Below are 10549 nucleotides of genomic sequence, written 5' to 3' on the forward strand. Positions count from 1 at the left end.
CCCCCCCCCCTCCATGTGCTTGGCAGCAAACCTGGAAGTGGACCGGAAGTACTTCTGGTCCACTTCTGGGTCTGCCGCCAAGGGCGCTGAGGAGCCCCCCCGTGCTCCTGTGGGATGCTCCATGTGCCCCAGCATCACAGCACTCATGAGCCCCTGCTACCTAGAGGTAAGTAGAAAAAAAAACCCATTTAAAGCTGTGTCTATGTCCAAATCTTTCTGAATAGATTTGGCAGGGGGGGGAGGAGGGGGGTTCTGATTCGATTCGGAGAGATTAAAGGGTCTTCTGATTTGATTTGGTTTCAGAGATCCAGTCACTGAATCAGGCCAAATCAAAATCAGGGACCAAAGCTTCGCACAGCCCTACTGATTAGCCACCCATCCACCCTATTGTCTTTCTGCCAGTTTGTGTACATACAGTTAAACCCTTAACTTTCTCTAGAAGTGCAAAGTTTCAAGAAATTAAACTAATAAAAGGATATCCAGCAACAAGAACACACAAAACAATGATTAAATCAAGACTTCCTGACCAGTGGTTTAAATCATGATTTACATTGATTTTACAGTATTTAAATCAAATCCACTCCTGCACTGGGCTCGATGAAAATGCAAAATGTTCACCTCAAACAGGTTTCTAGAAGCAAACTGTTATCTATTCTTTGTGCCAGTACAGTAATCAATCAAACCTCCCATGCTGCTTCTGAAGAAGATGGATTAACTTGGTGTCTTTATAGAAGAAGCTCAGCAGCAAACTGCCCTTCTACCCCCTGCATATATGAAGAGCAACCAGAACAGGACTTGAGATCAATTGCATTAGAGAGCCAACATACTGGGTGAGACTTTGGAAAGAGACAGACAGAAAGCAGGAAGAAGAAACAACTTGATTTTGTTAGGGAAGTTATTAAACAGCAAATTGAAAATTATCCCCATCCTCGCCCCACTTTGTATGCCTAGGAAATAGAGCTGTGTGAAACAGCACCTTGAGTTTCGACAGAACAGCGTTTCATATTTAATTTAATTTTGAGTTGAAAACAGCTGTTCTGTTTGGACGAAACAGAAAGGCTGTTTTAATGTTTCGCTGGGGATGGGGAGGCAGCCTAACTGGGCTGCCTCACCACCCCCTACCAGATTTTGCACTGGGGATGGGAAGTCAGCTCAGCTGCACTGACTTCCCATCCCCAGCCTATAGTCGAAACATTTTGACCAGCCTCATTTTGTTTCGAGGCTATTTCAACGGCCTGTTTTGTTTTGATTTTGCTGTTTCAACCTTGAAATTAGTCAAAACAGTGTTGAAATGAAATGGCTGGCGAAATTTTGCACAGCCCTACTAGGAAATTACCTGATCCAACGTTAACCCACCTACTCCACTGGCAACATCTTCAGCCCAAAACTACTCTAAGCTCACACCAAAGTTACTAGGAAGACACTGAATTTTAGCCTTTTTTAATAAATGAAATCTTTATAAATTTTACATGGAGGAAACAAGTTTTACTACCTGAAGCCTGAAACCCTGCTCCTGCCTTTGTTGGAGGTAATCTGCATTATCACAGGACCCAGAAACGCCTCACCACAAAAGAAATTCCTGCTCAGAAGAGCCTTCCATCTTTTTACTTTTCTGTGAAATGTGACACATCATAACCAGAAGGAAACAGGACTACATCCTGCTTGCCACCAAAGAACTTCAAGGTAAACTACCTTTTCCAACTTCTCTGAGCCTAATCTGCATATAACGAACTGCTCCAAACAGGAAATTTTACCACATCTTCAACTCTCTTATGAAATATGAACTTTCATTTCTACCCAGAAGAACTTTTACAATCTTTTCTCCCATGCCTGAAGAAGGGTGCTTGGACCCGAAAGCTTGCAAATAAAGACACTGTTTTGCAAAAAACTAGTTGGTCTAATGAAAGATATCACCTCTACCACAAGTTCTGAACTACACACAAGTTCTGAACTATTTTAATAAAACAATCAAGATGCTTTGATTAGCTGCATATTACTGTAAACAGGAACAGTCACTTTATGACAAAGTTTGCTGTTAATGGTGTTTGCATCAGGTTTTAAAAGCTTGTTGTAACACAACATATGTTTATTGGTGGCAATTAGCTAAAAGCAACTTTAAAAAGTCCATTTGTAAAGTTCATTGTAAAAGGGTAGCCAGCTGCTACTGCATAACAGCCTGCAGTGTGTCACAGACTGAGTTTATTTGCTGGCAACAGATGGGATATTTTGTCTGTGCTTGTGGAAGACGGTATTCCTTCCTCCTACAGCTGCTTTCAGGCCAAGCAAAGCAGTTGTAGGTAGGAAGAATTTGGTAGGTCCCTTCCCCTCACCAAACAGTGAAGGGGCTGGACGATATGACTTACAAAAAGCTGAGGGAACTGGCCTTATTTAATTTGGAGAAGATAAGACCAAGGGGGGGGGGGCAGGACTTAATAGCAGCCTTCAACTTCCTGAAGTGGGGTTCAAAAGAGGATGGAGCTGGACTGTTCTCAGTGGTGGCAGACAACAGAACAAGGAGCAATGGTCTCCAGTTACAGCAAGGGAAGTTTAGGTTAGCTATCAGGAAGGATTTTCTCACTAGGAGGGGAGTAAAACACTGGAATAGTTTGCCCAGAAAAGTGGTGGACTCTCCATCCTTTAAGGTTAAGACCCAGCTAGACAAAGCCTTGGCTGTGATGATCTAGTTGGGGCTGGTCCTGCTTTGAGCAGGGGGTTGGACTAGATGTGACCTCCCGAGGTCCCTTCCAACCCTGACTCTCTATGAAATTCACAATTTCACAGATTCTGTGAAATTCAATGTTGCCCGCAAAATCTGTGGTGGAGGCAGACCATGCAAAGTGCTGGCTCCTTGGAGGGAGCCAGCAATCCCCAGTGTGCTGCAGCAGCTTGGCAGGCCTGGGAAGGGGAAAGGGGCAGCTGCCAACTCCAAGGATTGCAGGCCAGATGGCTGCCATCCCTGCCCCTTGCCTCTGATCCACTGCAAGGGCTGCCTGGCATGTGTCCTTGGCCCTCTCCACCAATTGCAGCCAATCACTAGTCAGGGGCATGGCCACTGGAGACCCTCAGACAATGAGAGGAATGGGAGGGGTGCACAGGGGCCCCCTGGCTAGGAGGCATTGGTCCGGGGGTGTCACTATGTTCCACCTGTGAAATAAATAGCTGCCTAGGCCCAGGCCTGCACCCACATTCTCCCTGTGAAATCAGGGTGCAGCCCCTGCAAATTAGGTATGTCCTTAGTTGTAAGTAAGGATCCAGATTTTAGAGTCAACTCCTCAAAACTGTCTTCCCACAAGGAGTTAAATTTGAAAGCCAAAGATACTGGTAGCAGCCATGGGCTGTAGGAATGCTGTTAGCAAGTTAAATGGCACATGGCCAAAATTTCAGTGTCATCATCAGTGATCCTGGTCCCCCCAATTTAAAAAAAATAAAATCCATATTCTCCGATTAATCGCAGAAAAATGTGGATTTTGCAGGGGTCTACGTGAAATGCCACACTTCAAAGGAGAAAATCTGCATCTTCCTGCAACAAATGGAAAACTTGGATCCCTGGTCATCTTTAGCTTCACAAAAGGCTGCTATGCAGTCTGTAAATCCTTGTGCTAAAACAGCCCCCACCACAAAGTAACCAATTGAGTCCCTGGAGTTCCCAGCAGCCCATTACTACCTTTAGAAAATGCTCAGCAAGAATTTAAAGTGTTATATAACATTTTAAATTTGAATATTAGACTTATACAATGCATTACTTCAAAAAGAAGTTAACTACGCACATCAGACTGTTCAGATTTAGAGTACTTTCTGTTCTTTATCTTAAAAAAACTTTAACCTATCCACTTATATTTCTCCAAAGAAACTTGAAATTGTTACCACTATATTTTGTGGTTTAAGCTTGATTAAACAAAATTGGTGAGTCAGGTAACCTAATTAAAAAAGCAAAAAGGAAATGAAGGATAGTGATTCAGCAACATGAGCTGGAAGTGACTACTATACTTTAATCTCACTTCCATACATCTATGGAAAACTAATCCACTTGTAGCAGACGACACGAAAGATTCTGAGTACAGCAAGACTGAGTCAGCAGACTGAGGATTACAGTCTATACATTTAGAAACAATGCAGGTGCTGTTAATGCGCTCAAGGAAATGAAGTATCTCAGTCTCATCCAGGAGTTTATTTTTTAAAAAGGTATATTTTAAATCTCAACAACAAAATGTAAATCTTTAGATTTTAAGAGGTCAGCCATAATGCCTGGGTGAAACTATTACTTGGTGATAACTGCAGTCAAGATCATCATGGAACCTAGGGAAAAAAAAAAAGGAAAGCTTCCTAATGATATTTTAAGAAAACTTAGTTTCTTTAAATTGTATATTTGGAGAAATTATAGAGTTTACAGAGTTGGAACTGTTGCATTACTACTGTTTTGCTTTCATTATCAGAACTTACCAGGCAAATCTTTGTAATGTCACTACATCATGTTAGACAACTGATAATTATTGCAAATAAAAGGTTAAATATTTCAGTTAGCCAAGCTGATAATAGTTGGCTACTGTCCTCCACCATTAAAGAGATTCTTATTTGGGCAAAACAAATGGTGTCAGCTAAGCGGTTAAGAAAATATTTATTATATATAAAATAATTAAAATTAATTTTTAAAGTATCTTTTTTAAAACTATATACACATACACACACAAACAAAATAAGAAAATCCCGTTCACAATAAGCTCACCAGAGCACCTGCCACAGGATTCTAAATAAATCTGAAACATTAACCAAGAGACCAGAGATTTGACAAGACAAGTTTAAGTAGCAACAGCAAGAGAACTTGATATCTTACAAGGACATTAGGGGGTCAGGAACCTCTTCCATGTCCTTTCAGCAATCTTAATGACACTGGTCTTTCTGCAATGAAAAGTGGCTGATGGATCTGAAATGTCAATGCAGGCACCTGTTTTAATACCAGTGCCTAGCAAACAGCAGAAAAACTGTGGGATTCTTGGATAGCAGCTCTTTCCTTAGTAAGCATTCCCATAGGCTGGTACGGAGCACAAAATTGCAGTGCTGAATTTACAAGACTTCATTTTCTCTTCCTCCTCCTCAACAGTCCTACCTAGTTAGGAAGATTAGCAAGGCAACAAACTACTGTTCTTTCAGAAAGCAGATACCCTGATCTCCCCCCTGCCCCAACGAATGTTTGGGCAACCTGCTGGGAAAGATTAAAGCATGACTGAAGTATCGCTGGCTGAAGCACAATCTAGATAAGCAGGTAGAAGCAAAGATTATATCTGCTCTTCGGGGTTTCCACTGAGCTATCTGTAAGCTAGGGTGCACCCTGATCCAACAACTGTTGGAGCTCCAACAGTACAGTGACAATCCTAAGGATCGTTTTCCCCCTCAGCTCCTTTACATACGGTGACTTTTTGTGTGCGTGTGTGAAGGACCTACAGCTTTCTGAAATTTGTATTCACATTCACTCTAGTCACATTAGTTACTCTAAACCTGTTCAGCTATATGAAAACCCCTGGGGTGAGGTTAGCTAATATATCGTGTCCCATGTTTGCTGTTTCATAAAGCAATGACTATTCTGTAACAATTCAAAAACTAAGCTGACCTGACAGGTCGTCATTATTCTATATAGATTCATAATTTACTAGCCTACGGCTTTTCAAAAAACTAGCACAGTTGGCAGAACATGTGCATTTGTGACTATCTATACATCAAGTCAACATTCAAATGCTTGCCTTGTGTATTTTTAAGTCTCATCCAACATCAGTTTCTCTATGCTGGCAACAATTGATATGGACAAGTTATTCCTGATTGAAATTACTGGCAAGAAGAATCAAACTCTAACAAATTTATTTGTCCAATATTGCCCTGCTAAGGAAGCTTTCACACAACAAGCAAACTACCTTCACAGCAAGCAAACTACCTTCACAAAAAGGACTTGTGAGTTACACCAGTGGAGGGCCTGAGAGAACAAATCCAACTGAGGTATTCATTTAAAGGCCTGACTCACTGTTTCCACTTGCCGTTTACTTTGCTTTTCAGTACAGGTTCTCCATCCAGACCAAGCAATTAGTCTGCCATAGCCAAACCCAGCTGGACAACGTTCAGCTTACATGACGTTTCAAAACACAAATGAAAAGAGAATCTTTCAAGCTTTTTCCTTCTCCACCCTCACCTGCAGTTATTTATTTTAGGGCAGTGGCCAGCAACCTTTTCAAGTGGCAAGCTGGAAGGATCCAGCTCCAGTCTGACGTGGGCTGGGTGGCTTCAGTGGCCCGTGAGTAGCAGAAGGTTTTAGGAAGCTGTATGCACATTGCTGTCACTTCTGTACCACAGCTAAGGGGGTGGAAGAGGGAAATAGAAGCAGCGTGGATGCAGCTTCCTGCTGTGCTCAGCCCCAGAGCAGCTCCCCACTGGCTAAAAGCCACGTCTATGCTGTAGCCAGTGAGGGGGGTGAGAGGGAGAGGCAGACAAGAGGAAGAAGCAGTGGTGGTAAGAGCATAGCTGGAAGTTGCCAGGCCCTGGCACAGCTCCTTGCTGTTTAGCCCTGATGCAGACATAGGCAAAGCCCTCAGACTCTGCAGAATGAGTATGGCCTGGCCATATTTTGCCAACCACTCTTACGGAGTAGTAACCTAATGGTTACAGCACAGGACTAAGTTCCATAGTTTCTAGGGTTGGAAGGGACCTGAGCAGATCGAGTCCGACCCCCTGCCATGGCAGGAAAGAGTACTGGGGTCAAATGACCCCAGCAAGGTGTACATCTAGCCTCCTCTTAAGGACCCCCAGGGTAGAAGCCAGCACCACTTCTCTTGGAAGTTCTAGAGAGTGCTTCACTTCCCCAAGGATGGACACTTGTATTCTTCAGATGAGAAGAAATGTTTAGTCATTAAGACAAGGATGGGCAAAATGGTGGATCTGGCTGGAGGTCAGACTCCATTTCCCAGCAGCCCATGCCTGTGTTGCCATGACTGGTTTCTATGGAGACCCCAGCAGCAGCCCTACCATAACAGCATGGGGCCAGGGTTTCCATGGAGACTGGCCGCAGCAGCTCTGACAGGGCAGTGGCTGGTTAAGGAGCTGCTCCAAGCCATGGCTGGAATCCTGCAGTGGTGACAGCATGGTCTGCAGCAGGGGGAGAGCCACAATCCTCTGCCTGAATGCCCCTGTCTGGGGTGTGCGGGCAGCAGATCACAGCTCTGCCCCAACCGGACCACGCTGTCACCGCCACAGGATCCCAGCTTCAGAGCAGCTCCCTGCCAAGCTCTGCACCCTGCCAGTGGTGCTGGGGGTCAGTCTGCATGGAAACCCTGGCCCTGCACGGTCACATGGAAACCAGCTGCAATGGGAAATGGGAGTCTGCTGCAGGCCCAATCCAGGCTGTGGGCTGGACTTTGCCTGCCCCTGCATTAAGACATTGAATTCCTCAGATGAACGGCACTACTGAAATGCCACGTACCCAAGTTAATTCTAGGTAATTAATTCATATAGAAGATAGATGGTCTCATTGTTCAACCTACTGTATTTAGCATGGCTTAGATATGTCCTGTGTTTATAAGGCAATTACAATTCCATAATGCACTGAACAGGCATCTTCACTGATCTACCCATAAATGGCACAGCGGTTTCAAGAGCTTTTTATATACTGTCAGGCCAGGCAAACAATCTCTACTAATGTATTGAACATTTGCATCTTACTTCACATAGTTTTACAATTTGATTGATTCATGCTGCTCCGCCTTTTTTTTTTTTTTTTTTTTTTTGATACAATAGGCCCTCCTAGAATTACTCAATCCTTCTCAAGTCTTCTCTGTCCTGAACAGCTGAGTCATTTTTTCCTATTATGTTATCATTTCCTCCAAGTTGAAAGTCACTGTGCCAAGCACTGCACAGTAACACCAGAACCAGCTTCTCTCCATGTGAAATTTTACCCTCCCCCTTAGTCTTTCATGCATCTCAAACTAACGAAACAATGGAGGATCATGAAGCAACTGCTGAAAAATGTATCTACATCTCTGAAGTGGTATTGTGATATTCTTCATCCTCATTTTTTTGAATCTTCAGCTCTGCGGCTGCCTGTCCAACACCACCCTTTTTGTTACCATAGAATAATTTCCCTCTGCCACCAATCATTATTTTTTATTCCTGGTACTCTCTCCCATTTTTCCTTTCCTTAGATTACTTTACCTTAAACAGCCATATTTACTATAGTAGTGGAGCCTTGCTGAAGCCAGGATGGCGCAAGAAATTTGAGAGCAGGACTTTTGCAGGTAATATCTTTTATTGGACCAACTACAGGGTTGGTATAGACTTAAAACAAAAGTGTGAAAGCTTGTCTGAATATACCCCATTTGAAAGCTTGTTTAAGTCTACCCCAACCACACAGTTGGTCCAAAAAAAGAAAAATCACCCACAAAAAAACAACCCAAGAGAGAAAGAATGAGTTGAGCACAGTATTCCCTAAAGCTAGGTTTCCATGGAACAAGCAGGCTTGCTTACAGGAAAACTTATGAGCCCAGACAGGAGGCAGCACTGATTTAATTTGCTAAGGTTTTTAGCTAATTTTCCTCCATAACACAGCTTCTTCGGTACCAGCAACATGGAAGTAGGAGCATAGACAGGGGAGAATCTTTAAAAAGTGACCCTCACAATGTTAAAAATACATTATGCCAGCCTACAGCCCCAATACACTGAAATCAGAAGCGCAGAAAAGCACAGACCAAGCCATACAGAAAGGCACCAGTTGTTGGACTTGGTTCTTAATGAGTATTTCCAATAAAAGTTTTGAAGTAAAAAAAAAGCCATGCAGAGTCTTCAAAAAGGGGGATACTTTCCCCATCTTTTGAGGAATGTTTAGAAACCCAAAAAGAAATGCAAAAAAAACCTCTTGGCTCAGAGATGATACCCTTTATTAGACTAGGAAACTGCACGCACACAAAAAAAACCCCTCTTCTGCAAGCTTTGGGCACACCTGCCATTCTTCAGGCTCAGGGAAAATTAAACATGGAAAAGTCCCTTCAGCTATCTCTGTGCAAAAAATGAAGTTTATTTTCTACCTGTGGGGGTTTTTCACCACATTTAAATTTTCCCCTGAGCCTGAGGAAGGGCAGGTGTGCCCAAAAGCTTGCAGAATTTATTTATTTTTTTGCAGTTTCTTAGTTGGTCTAATGAAAAGGTATCATCTCTAAGCCAATGCAAAACCCTAGTTTCAGACCAACAGGGCTACCAAATACATCCCTAGAAACCCAAAATACACCACATACAAAAGTAATTTCACTTCCTACTCTACAATTATTTCATTTGCTCAGTCTTCTGCAAGAAGAGTGTTAGACAAACTTTTGGATGTCTAAATAAAGACTACCCAATGATGAGATGACCTAGTGCTTTATTCTCTTACTTGCAAGGTACCTACCACATATTGGTACAGTATAATTTAGCATTTTAAAAACAGCTTATCCTTACAGAAGCAGGGATGGTTAGGCACTCATATTATTTAACTATTAAATTGGTTTTGGACTCAAACTGACATATTACTAAGCATATGTCAAATCAAACAAACTTGGAAAAATTCACTGTCTACATCAATTTTATAGTTTGTTTCTCTCAGTCCCATCCCCAGTCTACCCACATAAATGCAAGTACTGGGCAGGACAACCAAAAAAACCCCCCAGTTTCAGCATGAACTTCAGTCTAATATGAAAGTCACCACCTGAGGTTGCAACTTTGCTTTCTCCTCCATCACATCTAAAGTTTAAGCATGGGCGTAATAAACAGAGACCAAATAGAGACACAGGCCAATCCGAGCCTAGGGCCTGTGTGTGATAAGGACCTGATAGGAATTTGTTAACAAAACCTAAGAATAAGCCAGGCCCTGGGTGGTCTATGTCACTAGAACTCAATTTCCAGCCAGTGGGGCTGCCTGAAGGCCAGGTACCTTTACAGACTGGTGCATACACACACCAGTCTATAAAGGTGCATATCTACCCTGCCTACTGATAGTCATGCTGGTTGGAAATTGAGTGCCACTGGTGTACAGCAATGTGCACACATACATAGATATATAGATATAGCTATCTTTACACACACACGCACACAATTGCACGCACATATACAGGTTTCCCCTTATTCCTGGAAAGGGGCACATAAGTTGAATATACATACAGGGAACCCACTTTACAATGTAGCAAATAGGGATAGTTTCAAGACTTTGACTGTACTGACCTCTAGACCCATTTCTACCACTTTTACAAGATAATTTTGGTACTCGCCAACAGCAGACAGTACACACAAGTACAGGGCACTATCATTATAGGGATGGCAACTACAGAAACATGTGTTGCAGACAACAAGCAAAGAGTACAGATCCACACGGATGACTGTATTTTGGTGCGCATCACTCCCGCAATGCACCGCACAAAGCAGCTGACTGTGGGCTTCCCCACACCCATCACATAAGAGTGAATTAACTCACATATAAAAGGCAATCAGGACTCATAGTGGAAATGGTATCTTTTATTAGCCAAGATTTTTGCAAAAAAAAAAAAAAAAA

The 10549-nt window shown here is 42.7% G+C and overlaps 1 protein-coding gene across 1 annotated transcript in view; it reads right to left on the reverse strand.

Annotated features, from left to right (window-relative positions):
- TXNRD3 (thioredoxin reductase 3) overlaps nucleotides 1-10549 on the reverse strand; it is a 43866-nt gene that overhangs the window by 32170 nt on the left and 1147 nt on the right. The window lies entirely within an intron of this gene.

This window comes from Gavialis gangeticus, unplaced genomic scaffold, assembly GCF_001723915.1.
Source record: "Gavialis gangeticus isolate Ggan-Ray unplaced genomic scaffold, GavGan_comp1, whole genome shotgun sequence".
In the NCBI taxonomy this organism is placed as follows: domain Eukaryota; kingdom Metazoa; phylum Chordata; order Crocodylia; family Gavialidae; genus Gavialis; species Gavialis gangeticus.